Below are 14,221 nucleotides of genomic sequence, written 5' to 3'. Positions count from 1 at the left end.
CCAACTGCCTGAAGGCACCTAGCCCTCCTCCGTCATGTGTCCCCAGTCTACAGATTTCCCTTTTCTGCACAAATGTTTCCATCTCCAAAGTTATTTTCCTCTTGCCCTCCATCATAAATTTTATTCCTTAACTCAGATGTTAGGAGAAACACAATTTAATTGAATTACATAAACATGTAAATATCTCTTAGCTCCTCAACCTTGGAGACACTTGGATTTTAAAAAAGAAAATCTTGGTTAACTCAGATCACTTGTGAGTGATGTGAAAAAAATTTAGACAGTATGAGAAAACAACACTGAAACCACACATAATTCTGAGAGTGCGTGTGAGCTGGGCATTGATGATACAAAGAAGAATGGGGACACTTGTCAGTGTGATTTTTTGGTGTCCTTGTGGGACATTTTGTGTATTAGAGACACTAGCAAACTTGTTTTAACAATAATATCTAACATACTCAAGTCAAAGACTTGATAACTTAGTTTTTTTTCTCTAAAGCTTCTTTTTCTTTTAAAATTTTAATCATCGTTCAAGTACAGTTTTCTCCCTTTTACTCCATTCCAGCCCACCCACCCAACCCTCCCCACTTCCCTCCCATTACCACCCTCCCCCTAGTTTTTGACCATGTGTCCTTTAAATTTGTTCCTGTAAACCCTTCCCATTCTCCCCTGATAAAGCTTCTACGTTTAACGAATGTAGTCCCCCCCAAAATCCCGGTCTCCCTGTCTTGTTCACTGCTGTATCCTGAGCATCTTTTGCACAATAGTGCCCAACACATCATAGACATTCAATGAACATGTTGAATAAATGAATTTAGAAGTGTCATTTTACGTAGAAGTCCAGTAGTTTTAATAAGAAATTCCAGGAGAACTTTTGATTTATGTCTCTTCAACTCACGTTGAATGGACCATCCTCCCTTAATCAATCAATTCTGATTACAAACCTAGTTCATAAACTGTCTTTAAATATTGTACATTACTTTGATCAATTTAAAGTATTCAAGTTTCTCTTTAAAGCCCTTTAAATGTCTTCGGAAGAAAACGCTTTCCATACACTGAAACCACTCCAAGTAGAACTAATAAACTTCTAAATACGATGATGCTGAAGTTCGAGTAAGCATTCTAACACTGTTCATACTTTCAACTTAACATCCAGCATCTAAACTTAATTACTCAATGATCTATTTAAATTGATATTAGAAGGCTAATGTGTTATATACATTAATAAACTACATTTTCTTAAAACTTGAAGACATCTTAAATACCAAATATATAGATTGTCTCAACGATGTCAAAAAATGGTATTTGAACTTAATACAAATGTTAATTATGCAGGTTTGATTTGCTTAATCTTCGTAATCAATTCTACAATATCTTTGGGTTAAAAACACTAATCTACTAATGAAAAATTATAGTGTCACCAGCAAGTTGGGAGACTTCAGCAGACTATGGCTGCAAATATAGCTTTGGCCTAGGAAGGAGAAGGACTTTCTCTAAGACACTGACCAACACACAACTACCTTCAATAGGCACTTTAATGACAGGAACCCCAAATCCATGACTTGAATGAGTTGGTTTCTCTTGGGTTCAAGACAGGCCATTGACTTATTTTCCCTTCTAATTTGAGTAAATTGAATTCTATACTCTCATTCAGATTATAGCTAATCTTCTTCACTGATTAACTGGATTTCACATCTACTTAATGATCTTAGGACTTTCTTTGCTTTCAACTTCGGCTTTAAAATTGCTTTACTGCCACCAATCCTTATTGGATTATTCGGCTCCTACATTCTTCTTCCACAACCTCTTTCAGCTTTATCATTAACCTCAGCTAATCGGAATTCTGTACATGTTTCTGTACTCTTTGTCTCAAAGAGCTATAACTCTTACAGATAGTTAAAAGACATCCACTGTAAACTCCATATACCTTGTTCCACATCTAGTTCTATGGTCACAACAGACTTTTTATGACTTACTTCTTTCCTTTCCAACTCACGAAATCCCCAGAAACTGAATCCCCCCTCCTTTGTAACTATGTGAGGGAGCAAGGAGAATGGGTTTAGGGTTGAAAGTTGGGAAAAGGGCAACATGTGCAGCCCTCGGTCCTCTGTACCATTCGATCCATGTTCAGCATTACAAAGAGTGTAACACTAACCGTTCAAATCACAGCAGAAGATTTAAAGTTCTTCAAGGCCCTTGGTTAGAGGGCTCAGTTCATCGTTTAGTCACATCAGAAAGAACTTTTAATGGTGCTCACTTTAAAATTGCTGGCCAGAGTAAATCAACCACGTTCATCTTATAAGAATGTTTGGTTTTGGGTCAAACAAAACTGTATGTGTTCCTTCCAAAGTTCCACTTTTCCTAAAACCCAACTACTGACAACTGTTCGGAATGAGTTGCCATTGAGCTACAACCTCTGACGCTGCAGTAAACAAATGGCTTTCCCCAAAAAGAAGATGACAATATTATTAAAAAACAAATTTTTAAGGAAAAGAAGATACATTTATTCTATCATACTCTTAAAAATTATAAAATTCTGGGGCAAAAATACTGACCAGAATAAATGATGGTTAGAGGCTACAAACCAGGAGAAAAGAATGTGCAATTCAGTCACTGGTGTTAGGAAAATTGACTGCCTTAGGGAAAATATCAAAGTAGATTTGGACTTCACATCATACGTAGAAATAATATGGGCAAATATTAAAAGCCTAACAAAATATTTAAATCTAAAAAATAGTTTTTTGTTTGCTAAAGTTTATTGGTGTTATTAGGAAAATGGCTTCTGAGTCAGCACACTGGTAGTTATTGTTGCCTGGCCGGCCACGCCAATGGCCCGGATGAAATAGTGGGCCAGCGGAGTGGATGAAGAAGACACTTTGGAAGCATGATCTGAACAGCGACTGCATTTTAGAATTTCTTCAGATTACCCCAAATCTTTGAATTTGGGCCATTTGTCTAGTGGTGTGGTGCAGGCACAGGCAGATCTAACCCCTTCACGTCAGTGTCTCTCAATTTCTTGGTGTGACCCAGGCTGCGGGTGGCCACCCTACAACCATGTTTTCTGGGTCCATGTAAGTCAGCACTTGTTTTCTCGCAGGCAGCAAGGATGTAGCCTGGGGTTTGTATCTTCCCAGCAAGTTCAGACATCGAGGGAGGGGTCATTAGACAGGCACTTGCTCACTCTTGCTGGGATGTTGGTAGACTTTGTAGTTGATGGTGAGATTTGACTTCTCTGTTATGTAAGGTTATAGACGATGATGATGGTAATTGTGGTTATAATGTAGGCCATTTTAACCACTAGAAATTAGAGATAAAGTAATAGATGGTTATATTACTTATGCCTTTGTTTAGATTTATTTAACAAAACCCTCAGGTGAGGATTAGCTAAAATAAGAAAGGTGTTTTAACATTAAACATTTTTTCAAAAGTCCAGTAAGCCCTGGACTATCTATCATTGATAGGCAACCCAAGGCTTAATCATGGTTTCACAATGCCTTTAGAGCTTGAGATTCCTTCTGTCTTTCTGCTCCACCATTCTAGTGTATTCTAAGCTGCCTCATAGCCCGAGCTGGCAGCTGAAGTTCAGACATCATATCCTAGATGACAGCCTGAAAAAAGAAAGCCAGAAGGGCACAAAGGTGCTCTTTCCAGCAGGATCGGCTTCCCTCAAACAGCCTTTCCAGTACACACTCACACCTGACTTCCAGGGAAATTAGGAAATGTAGTCTGACTCCATTTAGCATATGGCTGTTCTTCCACTAGGCAACAAGTGACCTCTTAATACTGTGGTGTTCAAGCATGGACCCAGTCTTATCACTATACCTCCTCATCCCTGGGGGCTTCCAGCCCAGACAGCTCATCACACAGAGTACAAGCTATATGGGAAACCAGAGTCTCTGAGGTGATGGTAGAGAAACGCAGGTTCTCTGGTAAAACGTTGATGGAGCACCAACCAGAGGCTTGGTGGACAAAGGCCTTTGCTCCTCCCTCCAGATTGAAAATGTCTGAATCTATAGGGCACTCCAGCCTGACTTAGCTACTTAATTGTTGGAATGAAGAAAGCTAAACTAAAAGAACAGAGCAAGTCCATGTTAAGACAAATGACTGACTTTTTCCCATGGGAAGGAGCCAATAAGGGAAAGGGCATAAGGTAGAAGATCCCCTCCTAACTTTAACTTTCCTACTGTAGATGTTCTTACGAGGCTGTATGTGTATCTACCCAGAGATTCTTACAGATGTATAAATAATCCTGTTACTTTGTACACTCAGACATACTACATATCTTTATACATTCCATGTGCTATATATTGTATAATGCAATACATAATCTCATAACTCTGAGCTCTGCAACTAATGGGCCCTGAAAAGCTTACAGACGTGTTGAGATATTGGGGTTGGGGCAGCTAACACCTGGCACAGGGCACTCTGTCCGAGAGGCGACTCTCCTGTTTGTCCCGCTGTGTTCCACAAACAGCGTCACTGGTTTGTGTGCTCGGGCCCCCAGTGCTGGACGGTGCTGCCATAAATTAGTTTATTTTAGGCAAGCTCATAGTATATGCCATGAGAGTGTTGCTTTCATTGTTATTTACCAATGATAGACAATAAATGAAAACTATAGTGAGTTGTAGGAGCTAAGCCATACTAACTGTGATTAAAATGTATTGCCGAACTGGGCTTTTGATCAGTGGTCAATGGCTAGAAGCAAGAACTTGTTATACTGACCATAGTTGAGAACTGGAAACTCCATAGCTTCCAAACAAAAGATCTTCAATAAGACAGATGAACAGGCCGCCTTACTTCAGGCAATTATAATGTCAGTGATACTTGTGACACTGTCTATGATAAAAAAATGAAACACAACCCAAACCAACATTTCATGGCCTGGATGGTACCAGTAGGATTTTGTGAAGTTCTGTAAATAATGTGTATATATACATTCAAATTCTTTTGCTCCACACCTAAAACATTCTACACTGTTCATTATTTCACCCTTCAATCTTTACTCTATGGATTGTAAAAGTGATAAACTTATATAAATGCTAACAGTTGAGTTCCTCTTGTGGGCCGAGACTTGAGTGCCCAGGAACCTCACATGTTATTTTGCTTCCTAAAGGGAGATTACAGACAAATATTTCTTCCAAAAAGTCGTCTCACTCAGGCCTTCAGAAACCAGTTCAGGCTCTGTGGGTTTGGGGGTGCTGGGTGGAGAGGAGAAGCTTTCAGTGGTCCTGGCACCAAATTGCACAGCTGCTTATGAGGAGATGTGTGACCTGAAGCGTGGGCCATAGATATGGAAATAATACAGAAACATACACATATGTATGTCTCTTCCACAGTTTTTTCAAGCTTAATAAATGACCTAGGATGTAGAAAAAACTCAGCAATTATTAATGATTACTATCATTAATATACTATTTTTGGACATGTTTTTGAAAGCTACATTAATTTTTGACTGGTGAATGATGGAGATAGAAATGATAGTTCAAATGAGTCCCCAGGCAGGTACATCATTCCTCCAAGAGTATGAATATTTTTGAGATATTCCTCACTTGCCAGGTTCTGTGCTTGGCACTAAGAATATAGACCTAGGGAGGAAAACAGGAAACTTGCTAAAATCATTGCAGTACGATGTCCTTTGCATTACTGGAGATTTGAAAGAGGAGGAAGCAGATCTCCTTCACACAAAAGTGGCACTTCCCTGTGTTCTGGTGAGCCACCCACCGGATCACTAATCTCTCACATCGGTGAGGTGAGCTGCCAAGGTTAGCATGCAGCATGTGGTCACAACAGTATGTTTTGCCTCTTCTAAAATGAATGATGGCTTTGGAGAATCCAAGTTTTGACACACGTCTTGTTAACCATGCTGGACTAACTCTTCTGGGACTATTGTATTTTATTTTATATTTTAGTTTTATTTTTAATTACAGTGTACACTTGCCATTATTTTGTTTTAGTTTCAGGCGTACAGCATAGTGGTTAGACAATCACATACTTTACAAAGTATCCCCACTGATATTTCTTTTCCAGTACCCATCTGACACCATACTTGGTTATTACAATATTATTGACTATATTCCCTATGCTGTAATTTACATTTCTGTTACTATTCTGTAACTACCAATTTGTGTTTGTTAATCCCTTTACCTCTTTCACCTGGTTCCCCAACCCCCTCCCTTCTGGCAACCATCAGTCTGTTCTCTATGTCTATTTGGACTCTATATTTTGGGAAGCTATCTTAAAGGTCATGGAGTGGGTATTCTAATAAACCCTACTATGTTACCTTGGGTAGCATCACCTCTGGGAACAGATACTCGGATGAACCAATGCAGAGAATTCTTTCTGGGCCCCCTCCCCCAAAAAGTATCAGTTAAGATCGGGTTCATCTATTTAAAACAGGAAGCCCCAAATTACAGTGGCTTAAACCAGACAGTTTATTTCTCTCTTGCAAAAAAAAAAAATCTCAGCATTAATATGGTGCTTTGTTAGTCATCAAGGAATTTTTTTTTTTTATTCTTTAACATGGTTTCCATGCTCAAGTTTGTCACAGAGTCCAAGATAGCTGCTGGAGCTCCATCCATCACATCTGTGTTCTCATAAGCAAGAAAGAGCAAGAGGAAAAGGGAAGAAGGATGCACCCCAGCCCAGCAGTGTTAGCCACCCTTAAGGAACCTTTCTGAAGCTCCATGTAACATTTTCACTTACATCTCATTGGCTAGAATTTAGTCACAAAGCTTCACCTGGCTGCAAGGGAAGGTGGAAAATAGAGTCTTTTACCTGGGTGCATCAGTGCTGGAAGTAAAACAGAGGTTCTGTAACCACAGAAGAAGGGAGAAAATGGACATTGAGAAGATATTTGCAATCTATATTTGCAGTATAGATTACCAGACTGCATGGATCTTAAGAAGAGTTTTGACATAAATTCTCCCTAGTATTATGGGATGCATCATTGGGAATAGAAAAGGAAAGAGGAGCCAGGAATGTCGCATGAGTTTTTTTTTTTTAAACAATCCAGAAAAAATTGCAAACCTTTCTCAATTATAAAGGTGATTTATTTTTAATATTATTAAGTGTTACTGTATGATGTGCTTTTAACAGATTGCTTTCTTGAGGTATCTGGAAAACTGTGACCCTGTGAGGGAGAAGTCTCATGTGACGTGGGTAGAGCGTTCATTCATGCACCCCAAAGAGCAGAAGCAGGTGGTTCCCACCCCCCGAGCAGCAGTGGAAGGGCTGAGTTAGTGCTCATGCAGGGCTGGAGGATGAAAGCCAGGGGGCTGGCTATTATTTTTATTGTGTTGACACAGATGCATTTTCGTAAAGATGTATAAGAAACTTTTAATTTTTCAAAATACTCTGCCTCTTACTTTTCAAATTCCATTTTGCTTATGTAGGTGTCATTTAGGCTGCAGCCTCACCGAGGGGAGAATAACAACAAAAATGATTTCTCTTCTCTTTGCAGTCTTACATTCACGTGGAATGTTTTAAGTGAGTCAATAAACTGTTACTTACCAGTGAGGGTTCCCCAAAGAAATTGACTTTCAGAAAATTTTCTGAAATGTGGACAAAGCACTAATCATTCAGGAAGAGGGAACAAAAATAAAAAAAAAGGAACCTACTGCTTTTCAGGAGAAGCACCACCAACAACAATGAAAACCAACATCATTTATTGACTTCTTACAATAAGATGTGAGCAATGCTAAATGCTTTGCACGCATTCTGCCTCCCCCACACACAGATAAGAAAAACTCCAATTTACAGATCTGAAAACCAAGGCTCAGGGAGGTTCAAGAACATGCCTGCGGGTAGAGCCAGAGAAAAGGCAAAGCTGGGACCCACACAAGGCAATACGATCCCCGAGCCCACGGTGGTCTTAACCACTGTGTAATATTGTCTCGTAAACATCCCAGAATCTGCTCCATCTCGTGTGACCGACAAAGCTTTGGGTTTGCTGGTGGAGAAAAAAATGCTTGAACTCTAACTGGGCTTCTCTAGTGTCTGTTTTGACAGCCGAAATTCATTGTTCATTTTCTGAGCACTCTTTGGCGTCTTTCTAACGACCCTTACAGCTTGGCAGGGCTCCCGGGTGTGGAGCTGACAGGGAGCAGCGTGGGCCGGGGCTCCCAGCGACACTGGCTGGCAGGGCTGAAGGCTTTCAGGAGAGGAAGAGTCCCTCCTCACCCTCTGCAGCTGCTGGGAGGGATGGTGGGCACACTCTGACTCCATAAGTGCAAAAGCCTCACAAAGCTGACTAAACCAGCAGTGACAATCGAGTGAAGCCTGTCTCACATCTTTATGTGTGTGTTGCTAAAAAGACAGATGCACGCATTTCTCACGCTCCACCTCAGTGCACTCCAAGGGAGGGGAGCGATGGTCCTTCCTCTTCGCTGACCCTCAGCGTTAACCAGAAGAGGGAGCAGCCTCCGTGGGAAGGTGAGGAGCGGGCAGGCACATGGTAGAATGAGCACCTATGTCCAAAAACGCTCAGACTTTTGGACTAAACACATTTGTTTAAAGTTGAAAAATATCACTGAGAACAGAAAATTATCAATAGTTTTTTTCTGGCGGCTCTGAGCTCCTAGGTACAATCTTGGGCAACTTTATTTAGGAAATACATAGAAGCTGCCCCTAAATGTGCATTCATTATTGGAGAAAGCTTCCAACATCCTTGACATTGTCATTGTCAAGATACACATGTGCTGGTGTTTGAATCATGCAGAAGCCGTGTATCCTATCTGCAAGGTACTTCTAGGTTAAAATGTGAAGGAGGCAATGTGGATGAACACTGCAGTTTCCACGCCTCCCCCTTTTTCTTAGTGTCTCTTTCTTGTAAATAATGCAGAATGCAAATAAGTGGGAGAATTAACATTTGGCTTTGGACAGGACTATGTTCTTGCCCAGTTCTTCCCAATCATGGCAGGATTCCTGGTAAAGATGAACTTCAGGTTGAGTTTTAATTATGGGAAGAAAAGTAAATTGGACCTATGAAGGGGAGGTGATTCCTATAGGTGAAGACTGGATGGAAAAGTGACAGAAAAAAAACAACAACAAAAGTCTCCAGCTTCTGCTCAATGGAACAAAGACTTTGGGTCAGGCAGACTTGTGACAAAGTACAGGAGAAAGAGGAGTATGAATTTCATGCTATGAGCAGTAGGGAATCACTGAAAAGTACTGAGGTTGGTGTGAAGAGGAAGGTGATTTTGGTGGAAACCTTGGACAATGGTGGGAACATTTACAGTGGTGGATCCTGGCAGGGAAGAGTTCAAGTAATTGGGCTACAGTTAGTTAGGTAGACCAGATGTACCAATTGGCTAGGAAAGGTCTCAGTTTATACCTGCTGCTCAGGTAAAACTATTAATAGCTGCCTTGTTCACTGTTCAAGAATCTGGTTTGTAGGCAAATGACATAGTTACCCTCACCTTAGTTTACATATGGAAAGGGAGGGTTAGATTTTGGACAGATTGTTGTAAAAACAAGCAAAAAGTTAGGATGATTGAAAAAGTGACCTAACCCATGATATCTTGTCACAAAGGGACCACAAGTGAATGATGCATTGCTCCATGAGATGGCAACATCTCTAGGGACAACAGGTATTTATTAAATAAAAATATTGATAGCTCTGGGTTGCCCAGCTGGTTGGAGTGTTATCCTGCTATGCCAAGGCTGCAGGTTGGATCCCCAGTGAGGGCACATGCAAGAACCAACTAAAGAATGCAGAAATAAGTGCAACAACAAATCGATATTGCTCTCCCCCTCTTTCTAAAATCAATCATATTTTTTTTAAAGAAGTGATCTTTCCTGATCACTCTGAAGTATCTACCCTCTTCTCTCTCAGGTTCCTCTCCATGATATTTCACTGTTAAAAAAAAGATGAAAATGTTGAGAAACAATACATACTTGTTAGATGAATGAAATTTTGTGCAGGTGGAGGCAGCAGAACCTGATATGAAGAAAGGGAAAGATCAAAACCTGAGAGAGAGCAGTTGGGAGCTGCTTTGCCTTTCCAGGTAGAATATGCCTAGGAAAAAGAGTGGAGGGCTCTGCGGATTCTTGCTCCTAGTGGGTCAGATAATGGGGACAGGAGAGCAACTCTATAGGCTATAGTTTCGGAAGTGGAAGAAGCAGATGAAGCTTTGGGAATAGAGGGTGGTACAGATCTCACTTCCCATCTATACTAGGCACGTAAAATGCGTGAAAGACAGGCTCAAGTGACTCATGGAGGCAACTCTCGCAGTGTTCATGGTCTGGTACTTTAAGACCATCATGTGTACACAGTTATAAATCAGGGTGGTAACTCTTAGAGGAGCACAGTCAGGAAGGGCTTGATCTTGCTTCAGGGTGGGAAGAGGGGTCTAAAGCCAGCGTCAAAGAGTTGGAGGTGGTTGATGGGGGCCTCAGAGAAAGAATGAGTTCCTCAGCTGTAGCAGTGGCAGAGCAGAGGGTGAGAGCATTATCCCAGGTGGAGGGATCAGTGGGAGCACATGCAGGCAGATGCAGCTGGAGTGCAGAGTAGCTCTAGAGTATAACAGCCGAGGAGGGCATGCAATGAGTGGTCTTGCATTCTAAGCTAGAACATCTGAATTTCATCCCATGGCTCACCATGAAATGTTGTTACAGAAGCAGTGTTTTACAAATCAACTCTGAGCATTGGATGGAAGGGCAGAGCCAGGTGGGCTATGGGAAAATTCCTGATATGTCAGAAGGAATAGAGCAGAAGGGAAGGAGCTAAGGAACACTTACAGGGTCTATTTGAAGGGTCTTGTGGGCAATTTGGATGTGGAAGGTGAGGGAGAAAAAGGACAAATATTTTGACTGTGAAGAAATCTTTGGGAGGGTGGTGAAAAGAGACAGCCCCAGAAACAGAACTTCAGGGATGTAAGAAATGAGTTTGGTGAAAGAAAGCAGAGACAGGCTTAAGCCTGGAGGGGTTGAGATGGGATGATAGTGTGATGGGGGAGGGGACAGAGAACAGGAAGCAGAAGGGTGGGGGCTGGCGTGCTGCCAAGGCCGAATGAAAGTGGTTTTGTCTTGTTTCCTAAGATGGATGGGGAAGCCAGGGTATATTTGGTTTTGATGGGGTTATAGAAACAGAAGGAAAAAGCCGATAAAAAATGAGGGAGATTCTGTGGTCACAAGAGAAAGCAAACAGTTCCCAGCAGATGTTAAGATTCTGGTAGTAGGCTTGCTTCCTGCAGGTATGCTGATTCCCGAAGATAATGGTGGCGAGTTGAAATCCAGGTGACAATTGTGAGAGAAGGCGGAAGAAGATGCATTGATTCAGAGGAAGAGAGCACCAGGGACAAAAATGGAACTAAGATGTGTTTGCCACAGGGCCCCAGGTATCAGCAGTGATACCAGGAGAGTAGAAAAGGAAGGAACATGTGGAATCATGTAGGTGCTGATGACACAAGAAATGATAAGAAACCTAGGAAGCAAGTTGAGGACACTAGTGGGTGTTTGCTGTTTTTGCCACCCATACCCACTTTCTTAGACAAGAATGTTCTGAGCATATTTTGGGGAAACTACCCTTAGTCAATGCTTAGCTTAAGTGCTTGGCATTAGTTGATTGCCCTGAGCCCCAGCCTGGACTGTGACACTTGGTCTAATCTTACCAGTGTATGTCACCCCCTGAGCATAGTGGTTGGCACATGTGTATGCATATAACTCATCAGAGCTTGGGAGGCTCAATTCTGGGATTCATTATTGTACTATTGAGGGAGAGAACCCTTCCTTTTATGCTGAACTTGAACGTAGGAGGATATAAACTGGAGTTGCTGTAGACACTTTCTAATCTCTCAGAGAATTCAGACAACATGCTGGACAATTTATAGATTGCCCAGTGGGTAGATGGAGAGAAAGCTGGGTCTTCATGATGTAATCCGAGCTCCGTGCCCGAAGCCAGGTCTAGCCCTGGGATTTTCAGTTATGTGAGTAATTGACTGATTCTCTTGCACTTTAGCCATTTGGATTGGGTTTTCTTACTTGCCATACATTTGAGTTACATTTGAGAAAAGGATGTGGGGCAATGGTAGGGAAGCATGAGAAGGTGACTGAAGAAGAAGGGAGGTAGTTGAGTGTGGGAATGGAAGAGAGGCAGAAGCAAAGAGCTCACTGGGGGTTATAAAAATAAGGTTAACAGGGAGTAAAAGGCAAGGATGACCTAACTGGACTAGCCAGACATTTACCATCTGAAGGGCACCCTTGGAGTGGAGCATATTTCACTGGTGGATGTGAGCCTAGAAATTAGAGCTGCCCTGGGGATTCTATTTTTTTCCCTCTTGTGTATACAAGGAGAACAACTTGTAGTGATAATGATCGCACTCTGGAATACCAATACAAGTCCATCCACCTATCCATCCATCCATCCATCCATCCATCCATTTATTGTTTCTTTTTCATTTGCTTGGTAAAAGTTTATTAGCATCTGCATAACACCATGCTAAAAATCAGAAGGTGTAGAAGGCATGGTTTCCTCCCTAGAAGTGCTTCACTGAAACCAGGCAGCAGTCTGATGTCCATGAGTTCAACCTCAAAGGGAGCCCTGGAGTGGTGTCTATGTGGCCAAAGTAAGTGAGTAGAGTTGTTCAATTAACAGATGCCTGAAACAACTTCTGGTTTTGGCATTGGCAATCTAGGTGAGCTTTGCTCTCCCTTGAAGTCTTGGTCCCACATTGGAAAGAGGAACCAGATGAATGTGGCTTTTTCTGTTTTCCTGTTCTGTTTCTCTTAATGCGAATGGACACTTCCTTATTAACTGTGTTAACCTCTGGTTATTGTAGGATGCTGTTCATTTCAGCAGTCAGATGTGGATTTAGAAAGTCTGTGACTTTTACAAACTGGTTGCTTTAAGTACAGTTCTTTTTATACTGCCTTGTATACCTATGTTGAATAGGCTCACCCCATTTGCCTCCAAAGAAGTACGTCTAAGCAGCCACAACACCTATTTGTTGCAATGAAAAGAAATTTTTGTCTTTAAAATAAATACCAACTTTTCTCCTTCAGTAAGCCTGTTCAGATGATCAAAAGCCAGATAAGACCTTGAAACAAATTCCCTCTTACCATTTGCAATGTAAAACACTCCTTGATTCCCACTGAAGCCTCCCCTTTCATTAATGGAAGCATGGCTCTTATCTTGATGTATGTGTAGCTGGTGCTTCTTCAGTTCTGACAACAAGAAAAATGAGCAGCAGAAAATAATGGAGCCCTGAAAAATTGTTGTCCTGATACCACTGAAATTTCTCTCGTTCAAGCCAAATCTACCCACGTGTCACATCTGAGGAATGAAGAGTGTGAGCAATATCTGTTAAACATACAGTCTGCAACGTTTTTTCATTTTAAACAGTCAGTGATTATAGAGTCACTGAACCAGACTCGAATACTCTCTGAGACACAGTAACAGTTAATAGAATGGGGAAGACACTGCCTTTTGCCCTTCAGACACGTGTAACTTCACATAGGCAAACACAATTAGAAAAACAAAGTAAGAACCAGAGCTGCTGCAGTCTTCAAGTCTCTGAACTCAGATAGAGTAGCTGCAGCATCCTGGGCCATGTGCCATTCTTAAAGTGCATAATAAGAAAAAAGAAAGTGTGATTCTCTTGTTCTCCACATACTTTGAGGTGAGTAAAAACGAAAAGTAAATTCTACCCCTGAGGGAAACCTAGTCTATCCAAGCTGTGTTGTCCACGGTGGCAAGCATGTGAGTGCTAAGTTCTGGTTGGTGTTCAGTGATGAGCACAGCATCGAGCCCACCAGCACTTATAACGGAATGGTGATGTGCAGCCAGACCAGATCTGCAGGTGTTGTAATGAAACCACAGGCAGTACCTTATTCCCCACATCGTCTAGGATGACTATAAGCCAAAGACTATGAAATATATTTGTTTAAGTCCTTTTGGCAAGATCTTCAGGCCAGGTGACTTTACCTTTAGTCAGTCTAGAGTAGGCAAGGGCCACAGAAAGAAAGAAGGAGAGTTTGTAGACATTATCATAATAAGGTATCTAAAGTTATCTTGATAACCATTAAGACTCCACTATAGTGAGGATGTATAGCTCTTTCAGGCTCCACAGTTTCCTATTGACTCACTGGCTGGGTAAAAGACTTGGGGTCTGGTATGGGCACTCTTTTTGTCAGCAAGGTCTGGGACGACCACCCTGACCACCTCATGGTAACCTTCAGGATGGTACTCTTACCCAAAAAGACTCAGACACCATGGGCCACTTTCTCT

Source organism: Phyllostomus discolor, chromosome 7 (assembly GCF_004126475.2).
Source record: "Phyllostomus discolor isolate MPI-MPIP mPhyDis1 chromosome 7, mPhyDis1.pri.v3, whole genome shotgun sequence".
Lineage (NCBI taxonomy): Eukaryota > Metazoa > Chordata > Mammalia > Chiroptera > Phyllostomidae > Phyllostomus > Phyllostomus discolor.
This window is presented reverse-complemented; position numbering follows the sequence as displayed.